The following is a 19,157-nucleotide window of genomic DNA, read 5'->3' on the forward strand; positions in this document are numbered from 1 at the left end:
GAGACATATGCCTGTCTTAACAAACCAAAGACGAAAATTCACCTCCATGTTTTCTTCAATAGGATTTTATACTTGGAGAAGTTCAATTGCCTCTCTCAAAGGAAACATATACCTTTGTAGTGAAGATGTAACTATTTTATTAAGCAGTTCAGCTTGTAAAAAAAGTTTCATAATCTCTACAGTAGCTTATACATAATGAGTCAGAAATCTCTGTACAAATCATTTCAGTGTTGATTCCAAAAATAATGCCAGATAAAGATCTTTCAGAGCTCTCTACTATTCTTTCTCCCTCCCTCAACCAAGCCTAACATTTTTTTTATTATTTCTAATGACTCAACTCTATACATTAAATACATTCCATAAAATAATATCTGTAACATTAAAAATTACTTACTGAAGACAGTATGACTTTTTACTGACAAAGTTTCTGAAACAAAGGTATCCTTTTACATTCCTCCAGCATCACAGGAGGTCATGAAATAGGTATTACATGAAACTGTTAGTCACAAAACATCTACTTCAACCAAAACCACCACACACCATCCTCTACCTAGTATCCTATCCCATGGCCATGTAATCAGCACCAAATGTAACACTGCATTCTATCTAGCAGGGAAACTAATATGAACTACAGGTAATTTTGGTCAAGCCTGGTAAATCATATCCTGTATTCACCAATTACAGGAATATTCTGCATACGTAGCTAGAATTTTCCATCATGGGGCAGAGCAAGGTCAAACTTCTACTGTAGCTCTGCATTTTCTTTTAAATATCTGTTGCAGTCATTTGATTGCTGCATACACAGCACACAGTCAAATAAATAAGGAGAGCATTAAGAAAAAGCCAGATAAGAGGTGATTGGTGAGAGCTGTGAACTAATGATAATGGGGTTTTCTGTTTTTCAGTGATGTACTCCGCAGCATACCTGCAATAACTAAGTAGCAGATAATCCTCCTATCTTCTTGTAGAACCCCAATGATAGCAATTATTGTCAGAGGGGTACATTTTTAGTCTTACAAATAGCATCCACTGATTTCAATTTTTGCCTCTTAAGAACGCTGAAAATAGTAGCATCTTTTACACTTTTGTTGTCATTGCAAATCTATGTCTGCCCATACTATATCAATGTGATAGCTTTTCTAATTGGATCTATTTGTGGGAGGAGGAAGAATCAGTAACAGAAGAGATGCATTTTCAGAGGTCAGCTAAGAAAAATACTGAAGCTGAATTTTCATCGGTATGACAGGAGCCCTGTATCTAATTTCCATGAATATGGAAAATAGATAACCTTTCCTTACAAATGTGTTTGTGGATTATTTATTTTTTTAAACAGATGAACATTCAGCTAAATTGGATGCTGTTGTGCTTTTTTAAACCAGTCTCAAAACAACTTTTCAGAACATTTAACCAGATCTCTGAAGATGAACAAATTGTTTGTGAAGAACAATGGAGAGACTGACATACAGCCCATGATGGGCAGCAGACAGTGACCCAGGTGGTCAGAGGCTGAGCTCTTCCTAGCCTACAGGACTCCCTGGACTCACAACTATGACAGTGAAGTGTAGTAACTTTCCATAAATAGAGTTTCTATGCTGGTTTATTACATCAGATGTACAAAGACTAAAATACTACAATACGAAATGTCTTTAACTCCTCGTCTTATTTTAATGGAGTAGAAAAATGTCAATGGCCTTTTCCTGAAATATGGATCCACAGGAGATACACGTGTTTGGTAAGGAACCACAGAACTTGTTTAGCCCATGACACCCTAACTGTACCACTCATAGATCTAGACCTCTGACAGTCACTTAAAAAAAAAAAAAAAAGTGGTATATAATTTTTTGCTTAGCATTAGTGCAGAAAGATCCTGATACCAGAGATTGGCAAAAATACTAAACCGCTCCACCTTTCCCCAAAAAAATAAAATAGTATTGGGCAGGACAGTGAATTCATCAAAAGTACAGTCAACTGGAAATAGCTTACTATTTTACCCCAGATACATCACACGGTCCAGGCTAGAGGGAATTAAAAAAAAAAGTACCTTTTAGCATTTTTTTGCCAAATTAAGTAACAAATAATGGCTCAGAAATGATAGGTCTACATCAGTTTATGGGAGACCAAGATCCTATTTACTACTCAGCCTGAAGGATGAAGGATTCAAAGCTCACACTTTTCAGTGCCCAAGAGAGTGTCTTGACCACTGACTTAGGGAGGATGAGCTCAATCTCTTTCTGTGAAAGCTAATCCATTTTGTAAAAGCTACAAGTTCAGTGGCAGCAGAAATAGCACCCAAGTGGCCCAGCTTCCAAATAAATGTCCTACCAAGATATTTTTAGCTCTCAGCACCTGTCAGATTGCATAACAGAAATTTGCACTATAAAACCCTATAGGTTTTGGCCTATCATCTTAAAACAACAGGATTTTTAATTAAGTATTGTAAAGTTAAATGTGACTGAATTGATTTAAGTGAAAATGTCTCCCCTTTTCCCACCATAATATATAAACTAAAAACTTCAGAGCCTATTTATTATCTACCATAGTGTATACAAACAAGGTCATTTTCAAAGTTTCTGTATAGTATTTTTCAAATGTGTTTCCAGCACATTTGGGGGGTGGGGGGGTGGGGTGGGGAGTGGGGCCTGACTGAAGAAAAAGCTGCAGCACCTAGAAAGGTTAGTCACAAGTTATTAACAAGTAATTATTTTTGGTTCAGGTGCTTCCAGCACACAGGCTTTGTAAGGTCACTGTGAACACAGAGCTATTGTTTAGCTGGTAATAGCATTTCCATACAAGTGTCATTCAGTTCTCCTGAGTGACTTCCCACAGGTCCAGGGGGATATGTTAAAATTCTTGCCTCACTGCCTTTAGTTCTGCTTTATGCTAAATTGATCCCATACTGCAGCATTCCTGCCGATAGCGCTCTTCCTTACAACAAACATCTCTAAACTCAAGAGATAAAGTCTCTAGTTGTTGCTGTGGTGCTCCCTGAATTTCTGTTTCAGATAAGAAACTTCTGAATCAGCAAGAGATTTTATATGTAACTACTGGAGTCAAGTTGCAGGGTAAAATCTATATTCCCTTCCACAGAACTATTTTTTGTTGCTTTGAATCTTGAAGCTTGTACTTACATTAAAGATGTGGATTGCCTAGGACTTAAATTCTCAGAGAAACTCCAGATTATTTTTTAACTGCAAGCATTTCCATTGTTGAACTTTTTTTTTAAAAAAATGGTCCTACAAGTACAGCTATCAGCTTCCTTTTGCTTCTCTATTCCCACCACAGTGAAACTCTGCGTATCGCCTCATTTTAAGGCATGCATACACTACATTTCCTATCCAACACGGACCATCAAATCTCTCTAGTATGTTTACAAGAGTGCATTTTTTGAGGATGACTACCTGTGCCTTGAAGCAAAGAAGTAAAAACGTACATACTGTAACTATGACAAATATGGGGTTAGTAACAGCACTGTGTTCCTGGCTGGGTAGAGAGGCTGCCAAGAGAAGGACAGTGAGAACAGAGGCTTAGTAGTTCTTCGCAAAGTTGCTTTCCAAGCTACATCCACAGACCTCAGGAAGTGGTCCAGAGGAGGCTAAGAAAAACATATAATCTCTATAGCTCTTTTTAAGGTTTCCTGATAAGGATGATAGATGGTTAATAAACAGTAGGTGTTAACTTCATTTCTTTTGGCACAAGCTTAAATGTTATCATATTGGAAGAGGGTCACATCAAGGAATACTTAAGCAAACTGGACATACATAAGTCCACAGGCACTGACAGAATGCACCCATGCATGCTGAGGGAGTTGGCAGATGTCATTGCAAGGTCATTCTCAACAATCTGTATGATCATGGTAACCGGGAGAAGTGCCCAAAGACTGGAGGAAAGCCAATGGCACTCCCATCTTTCAGAAGGGCAAGAAGGAGCATCCAGGAAACTACAGACCAGCCAGCCATGCCCAAGTCCCTGGAAAGGTGATGGAGCAGCTAATCCTGGAAACTATTTCCAGACACATGAAGGACAAAAAGGTCATCAGGACTAGTCAGCATGACTTCACCAAGGGGAAGCCATACTTGACTGATTTGATTAACTTCTACGATGAAACGAGTGGCTTGGTAGATGGGCTGAGAGCAGTGCATATTGTCCACTTGGACTTCAGAAAGGCCTTTGACACTGTGTCCCATAAGATCCCCACAGGCAAGCTGTTGATGTATGGGCTGGATGAGCAGACAGTGAGGTGGACTGAAAACTGGCTGAATGGCCAGGACCAGAGGGTGGTAACTGGTGGCATGAAGTTTTGTTGGAGGTCAGTAACTAACAGCATACCCAAGATGTCAGTACTGGGTCCACCCCTTTTGAACACCTTCATTAATGACCTGGATGACTGGGAAGTGTACTCTTAGCAAATTTGCTTATTTTACAAAACTGGTAGAAGTGACTGATACACCAGAGCATCATGCTGCCATCCAGAGGGGCTTCAACAGGCTGGGGAAATGGGCTGACAGGAACCTTACCTTCAACAAGGTGAAGTGCAAAGTCCTGCACCTGGGCAGGGTCAAGCCCATGCACCACTATATGCTGGGGTTCACCTCACTGGAAAGTAGCTTTGCAGAAAGCAGCCTAAGGGTCCTGGTGGACACCAAGTTGAACATGAGCCAGCAATGTGCTTTTGCAGCAAAAAAGGCTAATGGTATCCTGGGCTGTATTAAGAAGCAGTGTTGCCAGCAGGTGGAGAGAGGTGATCCTCCCCCTCTGTTCAGCGCTGCTGAGGCCACACCTGGAATGCTGTGTCCAGTTCTGGGTTCCCCACTACAAGAGAGACATAGACACACCGGAGAGAGTCCAGAGCCCCAAAGATTATTAAGGAACTGGAGCATCTCACACTTGAGGGAAGGCTGAGAGAACTGCAACTGCTTAGCCTGGAGAAAAGAAGGCTTAGGAGAGGTCTTAGTGTATATAGATACCCAAAAGAAAGGTGCAAAGAGGATGGAGCCAGGCTCTTTTCAGTGGAGCCCAGTGACATGACAAGAAGCAATGGGCACAAATTGAAACACAGGAGTTTCCCTCTAAACTTTAGGCAACACTTTTTCACTGTGAGAGTGACTGAGCATCGGCACAGGTTGTCCAGCGTAGCTGTAGAGTCTCCATCCTTGGAAATATTCAAAAGACATCTGGACATGGTCCTGGGAACCCAGCTCCAGGTGGCCCTGCTTGATCAAATGGATTAGATCAGATGACCTCCAGAGGTCTCTTCCAGCTTCAACCATTCTATTATTCTGTGTAAAATCTCCTAAGAAATAGGTCTAGACGAATAACCACTGGAGCTCTCTCTTCTCTCATTTGGTTAGATGGAGCAGCAAGCTGACATAAGAAAGAGGTCCCTTGAGCCATCAGACCTGTAGAACTGAGAGCTGGGTCTGTTATATTACAGTTACTTATGGAACAATATATTTAGCAAAAGAAGATATCCCCTTCTTCTGTTTCTGCTCAAGGGAATCAAAATACCTTATAATGGAAAAGCTACTCCACTCTTAATCGTTCCATCAGAATGAGTTTGCCACAAACTACTTCATTGAATTATTCTCATGAAAAAATATAAAAGTGCAAATCCAGATACTTTCCCCTTACTAAAGAGTTGTGATTATCATTGTTATCTTTAATATGAATTCTGGACAGATAAAAGAAATAGAATAGGTAAATAAATTACTTGTTTTCCCTTTGTGAAATTAACTTTTGATAATTTAAGTGTTTCAAAATTGCAATTATTACATATCTTGTCTTAAAACAATACTTTTAGTAATTTCAAATCCTATAGAAAACGTTAGAATCTCCTTTAACTTTGGTTCAGTCAAATATAATTCTAAATATTTGCTCCTTCCCTCACAGAGCATTACTTTTTAGAAATTAGTTTCATTAGCAGGAGAAATAGCTGTATCAGCGTTACAGGAAATGCACACTTGAGAGAAAAGAGCAAAAATCTGTGTAAAAAGAAGACATTTAGGGCTTGACAGAGTACCTTTTTGCACATGGAATTGTACTAAATTTGAAATAAATGTTTCCTTTCACTATTGTTACAACACAAAAGAAATCTTTGGGAATAAACAAGTTACCCCACACAAAACAATTGTGAAATTTCTGCTTGGAATGCTTCACCTGTTGTTTCTCTACCTATGGACATTCACATGTTATATGTAAAATAACAATGAGACCTGGGGCATTGTCACATATCTTACCAAGGAATCAGCATATTACTTGTTCTGACCAAAAATCACTTATGTCTTTTTTGTTTGTTTCTCTTTTGGGGGGTTTGTTTTTTGGGGTTTTTGTTTTGAAGAGCTCACTATAGGATCAATGAGCTGGCAGAAAAAAAATATTCAAATGGTTACTTACTCAAGCTTCCATTTTTTCAGGTCACATTGCCTAATATACATGATACATTGTTTCTTCCCAGCATTGTAGCACTAATCTACTAGTTAAAGATACGGTATTAACGAATTTATTTAAATGGAACTTCCAAATTAATACTCAACAGATATTTTGCCAAAAAGACCCTTTACAACTTGGGAGTTTCTAGCAAAGTCCTAGTAAAGTCAATGGAAAGACATAGATGTTTCTAAAGATTGCCATGGTAAAATGGCTCTCACACCCAACTACTGGGTGCAAATAGGCAGTGGTAAACTCCCTCCCAGTACTGAATGCTTGTAAAAGCATGAAGGAAGCCTGACATGATGCAGAGCATAAACTGACATGAAAGTGATTTCCACCCTGTCTTTATCATCACCTCACAAATGAACAATTTACTGTTTATTCTTATTCTGCTCCCATCTCTTCAAAGTATTTGTCAAAGAAGATGGCATTTCTTCTGCAAATATCCAGATGTGGTAGTGTCCAAAGCTCCAAATTAAACCTATGACAAAACCAGCTTAGCTTAAGAGTTTGGTTTCCAGCGTTTTAGTCCTACCTGGCAACTGGCTAAAGCACTGTATTGAAGGATCCCACTGAAAACACTATTGATTTCATCAGTGCTGCAGAGGCAAAAAACCCAACTGAAGGTATCTTCCTACTAACAGACAGCATACAATTTATTCCTCTGCTCTCCATAATATAGGTAGGATACAGGCGGCCAGCATAAATGAATACCTGGTACCATCACATACCTTTTCAAAGGTATTTCCCTACTGGTATCTTACAGAGCTATAAAAAGAAAGGGGAAGGGATCTCTCTTCTCCCACCATTCCCATCGCAAGAGGACAAGTATGCAACTTGAAAAGGAATATGCTAATTTATGAGATGTAAGGGGGGGTCCATATTCGTTTAAACCAGCCTAGTCAATCCCCCAGCACTTCTGGGGATTTGCAGTCACTGTCTGAAAACTGATCTCTACAACTTTATTCAAGGAATAGCAGTATCTAGAAAAGTCTGAGAAAAAGCCCCAGCAAAAAAAGTTCTCTGACATCTTGCTGCTTTTTCCTCTAACTCCAGAAGAGTTCTGAAAGAAATCAGGATGGTTAACACTGGTATAGAAATGTCACAATTTTTTCCCTAGTTTTTCTGCGTATTTGTTCTGAATCTAAAAATTGATTCCCCTTGTGGTAGCTTTCCACAGAACTAGGTCCTTTCAGGTTCAGCAACTGGAAGAATCATCAAGAACGAGGGCCCATTCTGCTTCATTTAATTGCTTATTTGGTCTCTTTTGGTTGCAGGGGAAGTGAAAAGATAAGCAGTTTACTTTAATCAAGTTATTTACCTTCATAATCCAAAACTATCGGATTACTTCCCTTATGATCAAGGCAAAACTAATGTCAGTATCACTACTAATAGGTTTTAAACTGTTCTTGAAAATATTTCTGAACTAAATGTAGGATTAACGCTTGAACTCCAGGCTTTACCCCAGCAAAATTTGCAAGCCACTGCCATCTCACTCAAACTAGACCTATGACTGGCTTTTTCCTCGGGTGGGTTGTCAGCTTCTCCTTTGAAACAGTGGTATGGATGAGATTTATATTAAACCTTTATTTTCTTTGTTGCTCTGCTCCAGTGTAAAATCAAACTGCAAGAATAGAGAATGAGCTGGAACACAAACAGAGGCTCAGATCTGGGCTGAACATGTTACCATGGGAGCAAACAGGACATCTCTCAATTGGGAAAGAACCTGTCTTGGTTAGAGGACACTCCAGAAAGGAACACAGTACCTAAAAATACTAATTGAAAAGGCATTTACAGCCTCGAAGGGAAAGACGTTTCCCACTCCTAGAAGTAGTCACCACTACAGTAGCAGTCAATAATTCAAATAGAACTAGGGTGAACTATGTTAAACCCATGGATTGTTTACAGAAGTGGCTGCCTCATCTGTGCTCCCACCAGCTTGTTTGCTGAAGGACTGATGATTTCCCTCTTGCACTGCCCACAAATGTCTTAAGAAGTAAGGTAACTGTCAAGGATGTAGGATTGTGTGTGTGACAGCCCAAACAGTGTGCTGATGAGCTGTATCCTCAGGTTTTCTCTTCTGCCACCAATCTGGCAAAAAAAACCTAGATTTGGTACATTTTGCTGCCATCACCCCTTAAGCAAAGTTGTGTAAATTGTGTGACGTGGATCAAGACAGCACAGAGGAGATGTAATTAGGTAATGTCTTGACAAATCAAAGAGTGTATGCATGAAATGCATGCACATGGAGAGCCAGTCACAAGAAAAGCAGATCCATGACTTTCAAAAGAAAAAGGACAGGCCTGGGCTAGAAGGGATGATTACTACAAGAGAAGTTAGATTTTAAAATCATATTGAAAAAAAGGACATCCAGATTGACAATCTTAGTTTCAAGAGAGAGGTGAACCAACAGATTTACGGAAGGAATTTAAAATCATCCTAGTCTGGCCAAGTCACACACACTTAATGTCTTTTTAATCTGAACTGATAAATCCCTTTTTGTAGATGAATGAAGCTGGGTTAATTAGCATTGATAATATACAGCTGTGGGCTGGCTTCAGGGGCGGTGAGTTGGCTGATGTAGATAAGGTGCAGCTGTGGCTGGTTCTGTTAAGGGGTTGAGAGCCAAGGAAGAGAGAGCAGCCGAGGAAGAAGCAAGAGAAGAGAGAACGAGGGCCCTAAATGAGGAGAGAGGAGGAGAAGACAGCAGAGGGACTGTATGAAGAGTATGCTGGTATGAGATGGTAAAAGACCTTGTTGCAGCTTGATGGTTTTGAGAGTACTATGACACCTCTTCACCTTAACACTGATCAGGCTGATCAATATTTTTCTACTGTTTATTTTTCATTAATGTGTTTCGAAATTAGTATTTCTCTTACTTTCTGCTTTGTCAGAGTCACATCCCAGCTTTTTTTTTTTTACACAGCTTTGTGATAGCAGCAAAGTTTCTGCCTGCAATTAAAAATCTCATGAGGTGCTATACTTCTGACAAAGAATCATTGCAATTAGTGACTACAGGCTGTTAGAAACAAGTGTGATAAATACCAAATTATAATGTTTAGGCAAATGACATTTACTCATCAGTGTAAGTTCAATTGCAAGAACCCCTGACCTGTGGTTCTGGATGGTTATAGTTACAGCCAACTTGTATTACAAGTCAGTGTACTTTAAAATACAAAATGCCAGGTTTTGCCCAAGCTGCTAAAGCCTCAGAAGTAAAAATGCTTATTTGTGTGCATCTACAGAACTAAAAGTTGCTGAGTTTAAAATATCTTCATTTCAGCTCTACAACCTCAGCAATTCTGAAACAAGCTGGGCCCCTCTTACATGTCTTGTATCGCTTTTGGCTGTCATCAGTGTTAGGCCAAGATTTTTTAAATTTCTCAAATGAATGGAAATAATATTAGAATACAAGGCTTCTAGCCATAACTTTCAAATTCATGTATTTTGTTGCCTATTATACCCCTAAATAAACAGTGTAATTTTGATTTTTTGCTTGTTGCTATTTAAAGGTGGGAGGGTTACTATTAGAAAGGTACTTAAAGCTGAAATCATTGAGATATTAATTTCCTGTAGCAGTGAGGTTTCAAATGATAATGCTTTATAAATCACTTTGACATCAACAAAACATTTTTTCCCATAAATATTTTCCCTCAGAATTAATAATTCGACTTCTAGCTAACCATCTTTAACCACCTTACCACTCTTGTGCCAACCTTCTAGTATGCTCACCAGATATCAGTGTTAGTAGGAAAGTTTTCATGTCCCTTAAGCCCTTAAATCCTCTTGTCTATTAATGCACCAATCTATCGTGGTTATGCACGAAATGAGTTCACAAAGGAGTTTTCAGTTCAATGTCAAAAGGAAAAGATTTCTGTAAAAAGACAGTTTGGGGCCTGTCTACTAGTAAATTTTATTATTCTTGCCACATTCATATTTCTTAAACTCTTTATGTCTCCTGCTGCCCAAAATCAGATCATTTAGAGTATTACCCAATGTCTTGCATGGTCATTGATAATACAAACTTGAATACTGTACCTAATCTCAATACCTTAACATCCTTTTCCTATAGATCTAAATGTAATATTTTACGTTTTCTCAGTAAAAAAAAACCTCAACAAAATTATTACATTAATGAGATTTCCCTCACATAAAAAATAATCAGGATTTGAATTTCCTATCTTCACATCACATTTCAGCAGTAGCTAAAAAATAATACTGTGACAGCAGCAGGCTTACCTGGCTCGCAGCTTTTGTTGTTCAGCCAGTACAAAGAACTACAAATACTGTCAATATGAAGAATTTTAAGAGAAGACTTTGAATCCCAATCGTGTGGTCCAGCTCCTGCAAGGAAAATATACTCTCATTGTTATCAGTCACGTGAGTAGCAAAGAAATTAAGTTTTATGTATTTGTTCTTATACCTGGCTTCAGTGTTATTTTGTATTTGGGGTTCTATTTGATTTGTAAGATGAGAAAACAAGATTTTTTTTTTTCTTCTAGATAAAGACTATGAGACTTAGATCAATTTGAAGTATTAATACAATATAATAAAGGACGCAAGACTTTAGCCAGCCAACAGATACTGTCTCCCTAAATCATGTAGAGAAACAAGTATCTGTTGAGAAAGCTGAAGCGTTCATGAATAAAAGGGACACCCAGTGCAAGGTCCATGCCTTCTGAAGTGGAAAGTTCTCAGGAATGGAATCCATACAACAGCCCCATGAAGCTCTCTTAATGAAGGTGACCTGCAGCCTTTGAAAGCTTTGCTGCCATAAAGCCTCCTGAATATTCCTTTGCTCTGCCAAATTGTTTATGCAATAAATATTTACGATTGTCTGATAGCTCTGAGGATTTCTTATGGCATACAAAAGACATATTTGACTACCTTTCTGCATAGAACCACCACTATTTCTGACTCTCTATTCAGATATGAGATGTATTTATTATTTTTCATGCCTGCTTACAGTAAGCTATCAAGCAAATTAAATTCTATAATAAAAATATTGGAAATGTCTAGTAACTTCTATCAGTTTTAATCTCAGCATGATCTATTTTACCTACTTGTGATTACAGTCCTTTCTGCTTGGCCACGTACTTGATTTCAGTGATTTCTTAAATTACTTGGGCTACATATATGCTTCTATGGGGTAGCTAGTTCTACCTAAACCTTTTTCACCCCCTTTAACCTTGAGATTCCAAAGACTGCAAGAGAATACAAAACTCACAGAAATTGCATTGTGAAGGAAAAATCCCAAACCGGCCATGAGAGAGATGTGGTTTGCAGTTCTCCGATGACGGGATAGTGAAGGCTGCAGAAAACTAACAGCCCAGTTAAATGCATTTCAAAATAAAACATTATTCCCAGTTGGTTCATACTAGAAATACTGCTTTACAGGTCATTTACAGATCATCTATCATATTTTCACTTTTCTAACAAATATCTCAAAAATATTAGTCATTTTTCATACATATTGAACAGTTCCCAACAAGAACAAATCCTAATACTCTCTGAAGCCTCACAAAACTCTTTGGCTGACTGCAGGAGCTCTGTTGCATTCTGTCTGGCATATGATCCCTAAGTGGAAAAGTAAGAGTAAGGTACCAACACTGAATAAAACTGAAACATCACTTATCAACTGTCTTTTTCACTTGGGCTAAGTAGTAAATAAGACTTTCTGAACACCAGCTGGAGCCTAATTTATAGTTATCAGCACTTTGCTTCTGGTAGACAAATGCTTGGTATTTGTTGATATGAAACTATTAAATATTACAGCATGCCCATACTTTAAATTCACAGCTCCCAAAGAGCATGCCATTATGCTCAGACATAAGAAATCATTAACACGCTAACAAGGCAGCAAGAATACTACAGGGAAAATAAAATTTGCCTTAGTTATTAGCTTCATAACGTACATCAAAGAGTACAGATAGAATGGCTGTTCCTGTCAGTGCATTTACATTTGTTACTCTTTTTCATAGCCTTTCCTACTATATTTCTTATGTGGTCATTAGATTAAATCAGAGATTAATGAGCAAAGTATACTATGAATTCACAAGTTTATCAGTCTGGTGATATAAGAATAGAGTACTGGCTCTGCCTGGGATGGAGTTAACTGTGTTCACAACAGCCTGTACAATGCTATGCTTTGCATTTGCAGCTATAGCAGTGTGGGTACCACACCAACACAACACCACCTGACTCTCACTAAGCAGTGCTTGCACGCCATCCAGGCTGTCCCTCCAGCTCCACACCATCAAAAAAGCCAGCCAGCTGAGCCTGTATCTACAGTGTCCACGTTTATTGGTGTTGTGATGATGTTACTTTGATTTTGGTGGGGTGATTTTCTGTTGTTGATGCAAGCAAATTCTGTGAAAAGCGTGTAATGAATTTATGTTTTAATAACGATTCATAAATATGTGTTTCAAAGAGGTGTGGGGTGGGACGTGCCGGGTGCTGGTGGGGGGGTGCCGGGGCCTCTGTGAGGAGAGGCCAAGGCTGCCCCGAACCGGGCACGGCCATTCCAGTCAGCTGCAAGGGACCCATTGCATGACACAGCTAAGCCCCTGAGCTGGTGGCATCTCTGGGAAAGTGTATTTAAGAAAGAGCAAAACGCTGCATAGCGGCTGTGGGAGAGAGGAGTGAGGGAAAATGTGAGAGGGATCACCTTGCAGGCACCAAAGTGGAAGAAGAAGGAGCAGGAGGGGGTGCTGCAGGCTCCTGGGCAGAGGCTGCCCTGCAGCCTGTGGTGAGACCACACAGATTTATCCTGAAGGACTGCATCCTGTGGGAAGAACCCACACTGGAGCAGTCTGAGGACAGTATTCTCTGGAAGGACCCGGTCCTGGAGCATGGAAAAAGTGTGAGGAGCAGCAGAGAGGATCTGTTATGGACAGACCACAGCCTCCATTGCCCACCCCCCTGCACTGCTCAGGGAGGGTGCCAACAGAAGAGTGAAGCCAAACCTGCAAAGAAGTGCAGGGGTTGGAAGTGTTGTTTCAATTTGTGTTTGGTATAACTCTATTTTAATTAACAATAAATTAATTTTCTCCAAGCAGAGCCTATTTTGCCCATGACAGTAACTGGTAAGTGCCCTTCCAGATGTTTTTATCCCAACCCATGAGCTCTTCCATCTTATTTTCTCCCTCTGTGCTGCTGAGGAGGGGGAGTGAGTAAGAGGCTGTGTGGTCATCTGAAAGCAAGCCAAGGTCAACCCACCACAGCCGGTTTAGGATATGGACTTCTCAATCCCATATTTGCACTGTGGCCTTAATCCATGTACCCTGTGTGCTTATTATGTCCCTAAGTACAGCTATGATAAATCTACCAGCAAGAAATCATTGCCATTCCACATTTATTTCCCACTCACAGCTTGAATAATCATTTCGCTCTGTTATGAACATACTTTCGAAGGTCTAAATGTCACCAGTAAAGCTTCTTCTGTGCAAATACAGATATTGAATTTCAGTGTCTTTCACTTCACCCATCAGTAGAAAGCAATATTTTGTCAGCAATCCAAGCAATTCTAATTGACAAAATCTGTGCTCTTAATGGCTGTCATTCAGGCATCATAATTGTAAAATCTATTTTCACCAGCACCATCAATACAATGTAATGAATATTACGTTGTCAGAGAAAGACAGCATAAGACACAGAAAGAAATTAAGCAGTAAAGGTAAGGAAAATGTTGAGATTCACAGCTAACAACAGACAAATAAAGTTTAGTATCATATCAGTTATGGGAATATTTGTGTAATTGAAGCATATTTTTAAACCTGTTTTGTACTTAATCACATATCTGTAACAAAGGAGAACTATAAGGACAACAATTTTACTTAAGTTAATTCTATTTCTAGCTTTTTCATGTTATATTATTAAAGTACATGATGTAATTTATATTATAAATTATAATCTATACTACAAAGAAGGAAGTATCATAATATACACAATGCAAGAAATGTGACTAAGAGGAATCATGACTGTATTCTACAAAATCTGTTTACTATTTGAACTTTTTTGAAGAGAACTGTGGAACAATAAGCAGACTGGTAAAGTACCAAGCATATGCAAAATTTCAGTGTGTTTTATGCTGCATTATATGCAGAAAACATCACTGAAAAATGTCAGTGAAATGTGCTTCTCCCAGATTGAACCATTATATATATGCAACTCCTATTCAAATATATTTGTATTGAGATAAAATCAGGGTAAGATTAAATTGTTTTGAATTGTCACCTCACCCTTAAATTGAAAAGGATCTCAAAACAGAGGTGTAGAATATGCATTGCATATTAACTGACTGTTTAAAAAAGATGAAAAAAGTTCCTTTATGAAATTACAGTAGTAAACTTCTTTCCATGAGCTAATAAATCTTGCAAATATCTGTTTGTGTACTCTAAACTAGTGCCTTAGTAAATGAATAAACTGGAGGTTACAATGGCGTTTTGTATATCCATAGTTTTGCCCTGGGGTTAATCCTAAATCTTATAACTGCTTAAAATATTGTGCATGGTTTTAATAGAAAATAGCTGCTTTTACTCCCTTTAATAGCTGAAAGCTCAAAAAGGTTCTTGCTTATCTCCTGAAATATCTAAAGAGTGACAGTATATGAGAACTCCTTTTATATATCTCCTAGGTGACACTTAATATGAATTCCATTCAGATAACATCCTTGTTACCAGTCAAATAGAAAAAGAAAAAAAAAGTATCCACATGCCTATACCTAGTAAAGTTAAACTAAAACCTCTACAAAGATCAGTAAGTGGTTTCTTTATATTCTTTCGAATTATGGTGAAAGCAAAAAAAAATCCTACAAGAACACCAAACCACACACACAAAAACCCCACCAAAAAATCCCTAATAATAATCAACTAAATATTACATATGTAGATTAACATTTTGGCTTGTATTTCAATAACTTACACTAATTCAGATCAGCAACATATTCACTGTCCTTAAACACAGTATAATTATAAAAAATTGCTGCATTCCTAGCTTCTTATTACTGCCTGGACAATACTGCCTGGAAAATCACTGACTGCACGGTATCTTCTTTACTGCAGACAGATCTGGCAGTTTATGACCATGCTTTGCTGAGACTCTTCCTTTTTAAGACCTCTTCCTTTTTTAAATATGAAGAATTCTGCCTGTCTCAATTTACAGTATATTACTCTGAAGATAACAAAATATGGGAAATGTACCTTTTTATGTCTTTCAGTCTCACCTTAGAAATTACAGTGACAAACTTTCAAAAATAATAATGCAGCATTTCATCCAACTGAGTTATTGTTGGCTTACACATTTTAATATACATGCATCTATTTTATATCTGCTTAAGGAGATCTTTAAAAGACAGTTACTCTCTGCCTTCACAATTCAAGATTAGTCATTACAATACAGCACACATTATTAGTCTGTACAGAGCAAAAAGAATAATCTAGAAAACAGTTCTCTTTTGCTATTCAGTTTGGCATTTGACACTGTATTTTGAGCTCAAAAATGGAAAGTTATTGTAGCCACATCATATTTTTTTCTCCTCACTCTTTCTTTAAAACCAAAGCTAAAAGTACAATCCTTTACCAAGAGGGACACCAGGACTACCTCTACATGAACTCTGCCATATGACATATTTATCATTTTTTTACCTGCTTAAAAATAAAGGGAACATCAAAAAAAAAAAAAAAAAAAAGAAGCTTTTATCACTGATTGAGAAAACTGTCCTGCAGTCTTTCTCCTTACAAGACCTTTTTGTTGTCTTTATGACTTCCCACTGAGAAATCATTCCACAAGGATGTTGGCAAAACTGCCAGTAATTTAATATTCAGAAAGACATTTCCAAGTACAACTGACAACTATGCATTATTATTACCTGCAAATCTGTTTTTAGGTATCTTTAGCGATTTCCCCTAAAAGTTGTTCCCACCACATTCCCTTGCCCTTCCTCCAAATTCTCAATACATTACAGGAGATAAGAAAAACTAGATCCATTTCAAAGTGAAAATAACAATATTTTTAGTCCTAGCTGTTTTCATATCAACCCTAGATGCTCAAATATTTATAACAAAATAATAGAAAATATGGAGGAGAACTATATCAAAGCTATAGATTTTAAGGTTTTCCTCCAAATTTAAAAAAAATCTTAAAATCTATTTGCAGGTGTGTGTCCCCCTTAAGAAATGCATAATTCTTACATTAATATTAACCTAAAACTTTCAAAACAACAACCAAGCAGACAGAAGTTTTGGGTTAATACACATTTAGTTCCCCTTCCCCCGCCCCAGTGATTGCTCCCCTCTGAATGCTGGACTACAGCTGGGACAAGGTCCATTCACAGACAGAAAGACCAGAAACCATTTTGAATTGCTAAAGCTGAGATTTAGGGTATGTTCAGGAGAATGTTTGCACTAAGACATGCATCTTCTTCACACACACACTCTCCTCCAGATGAAGAGGGACCCAGCTCTGCTTTAGAATCCATGTTGTAGTAGCAGAGTACCACATTGTTAAAGCTATAAAAGAAATGGAGAATACTAGCCTGAGCATACCTGTCTTTAACACAGCTTCTCAGTTTCTGAATCAAAACACCCAGTTCCTTTGGAGCATTGACTGGTTTTGCTCCTCTCTGCTCAAACACCTGGCTGTAATGTGCAAAAAAAACCCCAAAATCTTTAAAACACATGCTTGACTTTCTAGTTTAAAACCCCCAAAATTTTAATATCAGATTGCTAACTATTGTGCTTCTAAGTCCCCACTTCTACAAACAGATATAGAATCATAGAATGCTTTGGGTTGGAAGGGACCTTAAAGATCATCTAGTTCCAACCCCCTGCCGTGGGCAGGGACACCTTCCACTACACCAGGTTGCTCAAAGACCCATCCAGTCTGGCCCTGAACACTTCCAGGGATGGGGCATCCACAGCTTCTCTGGGCAACCTGTTCCAGTGTCTCACCAACCTCACAGTAAAGAATTTCTTCCTCATAGCTCATCTAAATCTACCCTCTTTCAGTTTGAAGCCATTGCCCCTTGTCCTATCGCTACATGCCCTTGCAAAGACACTCTCCAACTTTCTTGCAAGGCCCCCTTTAGGTACTGGGAGGCAGCTATAAGGTCTCCCTGGAGCCTTCTCTTCTCCAGGCTGAAGAGCCCCAATTCCCTCAGCCTGTCTTCATAGGAGAGGTGTTCCAACCCTCCGACCATCTTTGTGTCCCTCCTCTGGACTTGCTCCAACAGGTCCATGTCCACTCTAGGTGGAGCATCACGAGAGTGGAATAGAAAGGGAGAATCACCTCCCTCAACCTGCTAGTCATGCTTCTTTTGATGCAGCCCAGGATACAGTTGGCTTTCTGGGCTGCAAATGTACATTGCTGGGCCATATTGAACTTCTCACCAACAAACACCCCCAAGTCCTTCTCCTTGGGGCTGCTTTCAGTCTGTAGAGGAATTATAGAGGACTGTATGAAAAATTTATTTGTAAAAATGTTGTAATGATTATTAAAAACATAAGGTATGAAATGTTAAAAAAAAAAAAAGAAAAAAGGGGGAATTGTAGAAGAATGAAGCTGGGTTAATTAGCATTGATAATATACAACTGTGGGTTGGCTTCAGAGGTGTTAGATTGGCCGATTAAGTTAGGATGTTGGGCAGCCAATGAAGAGAGAGCAGCCAAGGAAGAAGCAGAGAGAGGAAAAAGCAAGAGAGGAGAGAACACATGCCCTGGATGAAGCAAGATGAGGAGAAGGCAGCAGAGGGACTGGCATGAAGAGTATGCTGGTATGATATGGTAAAAGACCTTTCTCCATTCTCCATCCAGACTGTATTTGTGCTTGAGATTGCCCTGACCCACATGCAAAACTTTGCACTTGTCCTTGTTGAACTTCATGAGGTTTCCACAGGCCCATCCCTCAAGCCTTTCAAGGTCTCCCTGGATGGCATCCCTTCCCTCCAGCATGTCAACCGCACCACACAGCTTGGTGTCATTGGCAGAGTTGCTGAGGGTGCACTCAATCCCACTGTCCCTGTCACTGACAAACATGCTGAACAACAGATCCCTGAGGAACCCCACTCATCACTGGTCTCCACTTGGACATTGAGCTACTGACCAGAACTCTGAGTGTGCCCATTCAGCCAATTCCTTATCCACAGAGTGGTCCATCCATCAAATTCATGTATCACCAGTTTAGATACAAGCATGCCATGCAAGACAGTGTCAAAGGCTTTTCACATGTCCAGGTAGACGACATCAATTGCTCTTCCCTTATCTACCAACATTGTAATCCCATCATAAAAGGCTGCCAAACATGCCTGGCATGATTTGCCCTTAGTGAAGCTATGTTGGCTGTCATCAATTACCTTCTTATTTTCCATGTATCTTACCCATAGTTTCCAAAAGGGTCTGCTCCATGATCTTGCCAGGCACAGAGATGAGAATGAACAGCCTGTAGTTCCCTGGGTCTTCCTTTTTTCCCTTTTGAAAAATGGGGGGGGGGGGGGGGGAACAGATTTCCCCTTTTCCAGTCAGTGGAAACTTCACTGGAGTGCCACAGCTTCTCAAATATGATGGAGTGGCTTAGATACTCCATCCACCAGTTCCCTCAGGACCCACAGATGCATCTCATCAGGTCCCATGGATTTGTGCACCATCAGGTTTCTTAGGTGGTCTTGGACTTGATCTTCTCCTACAGTGGCTGGTTCTTCATTCTCCCTGTCCCTGCCTTTGCCTTCTGCATCTTGC

Source organism: Falco biarmicus, chromosome 3 (genome assembly GCF_023638135.1).
Source record: "Falco biarmicus isolate bFalBia1 chromosome 3, bFalBia1.pri, whole genome shotgun sequence".
NCBI lineage: Eukaryota > Metazoa > Chordata > Aves > Falconiformes > Falconidae > Falco > Falco biarmicus.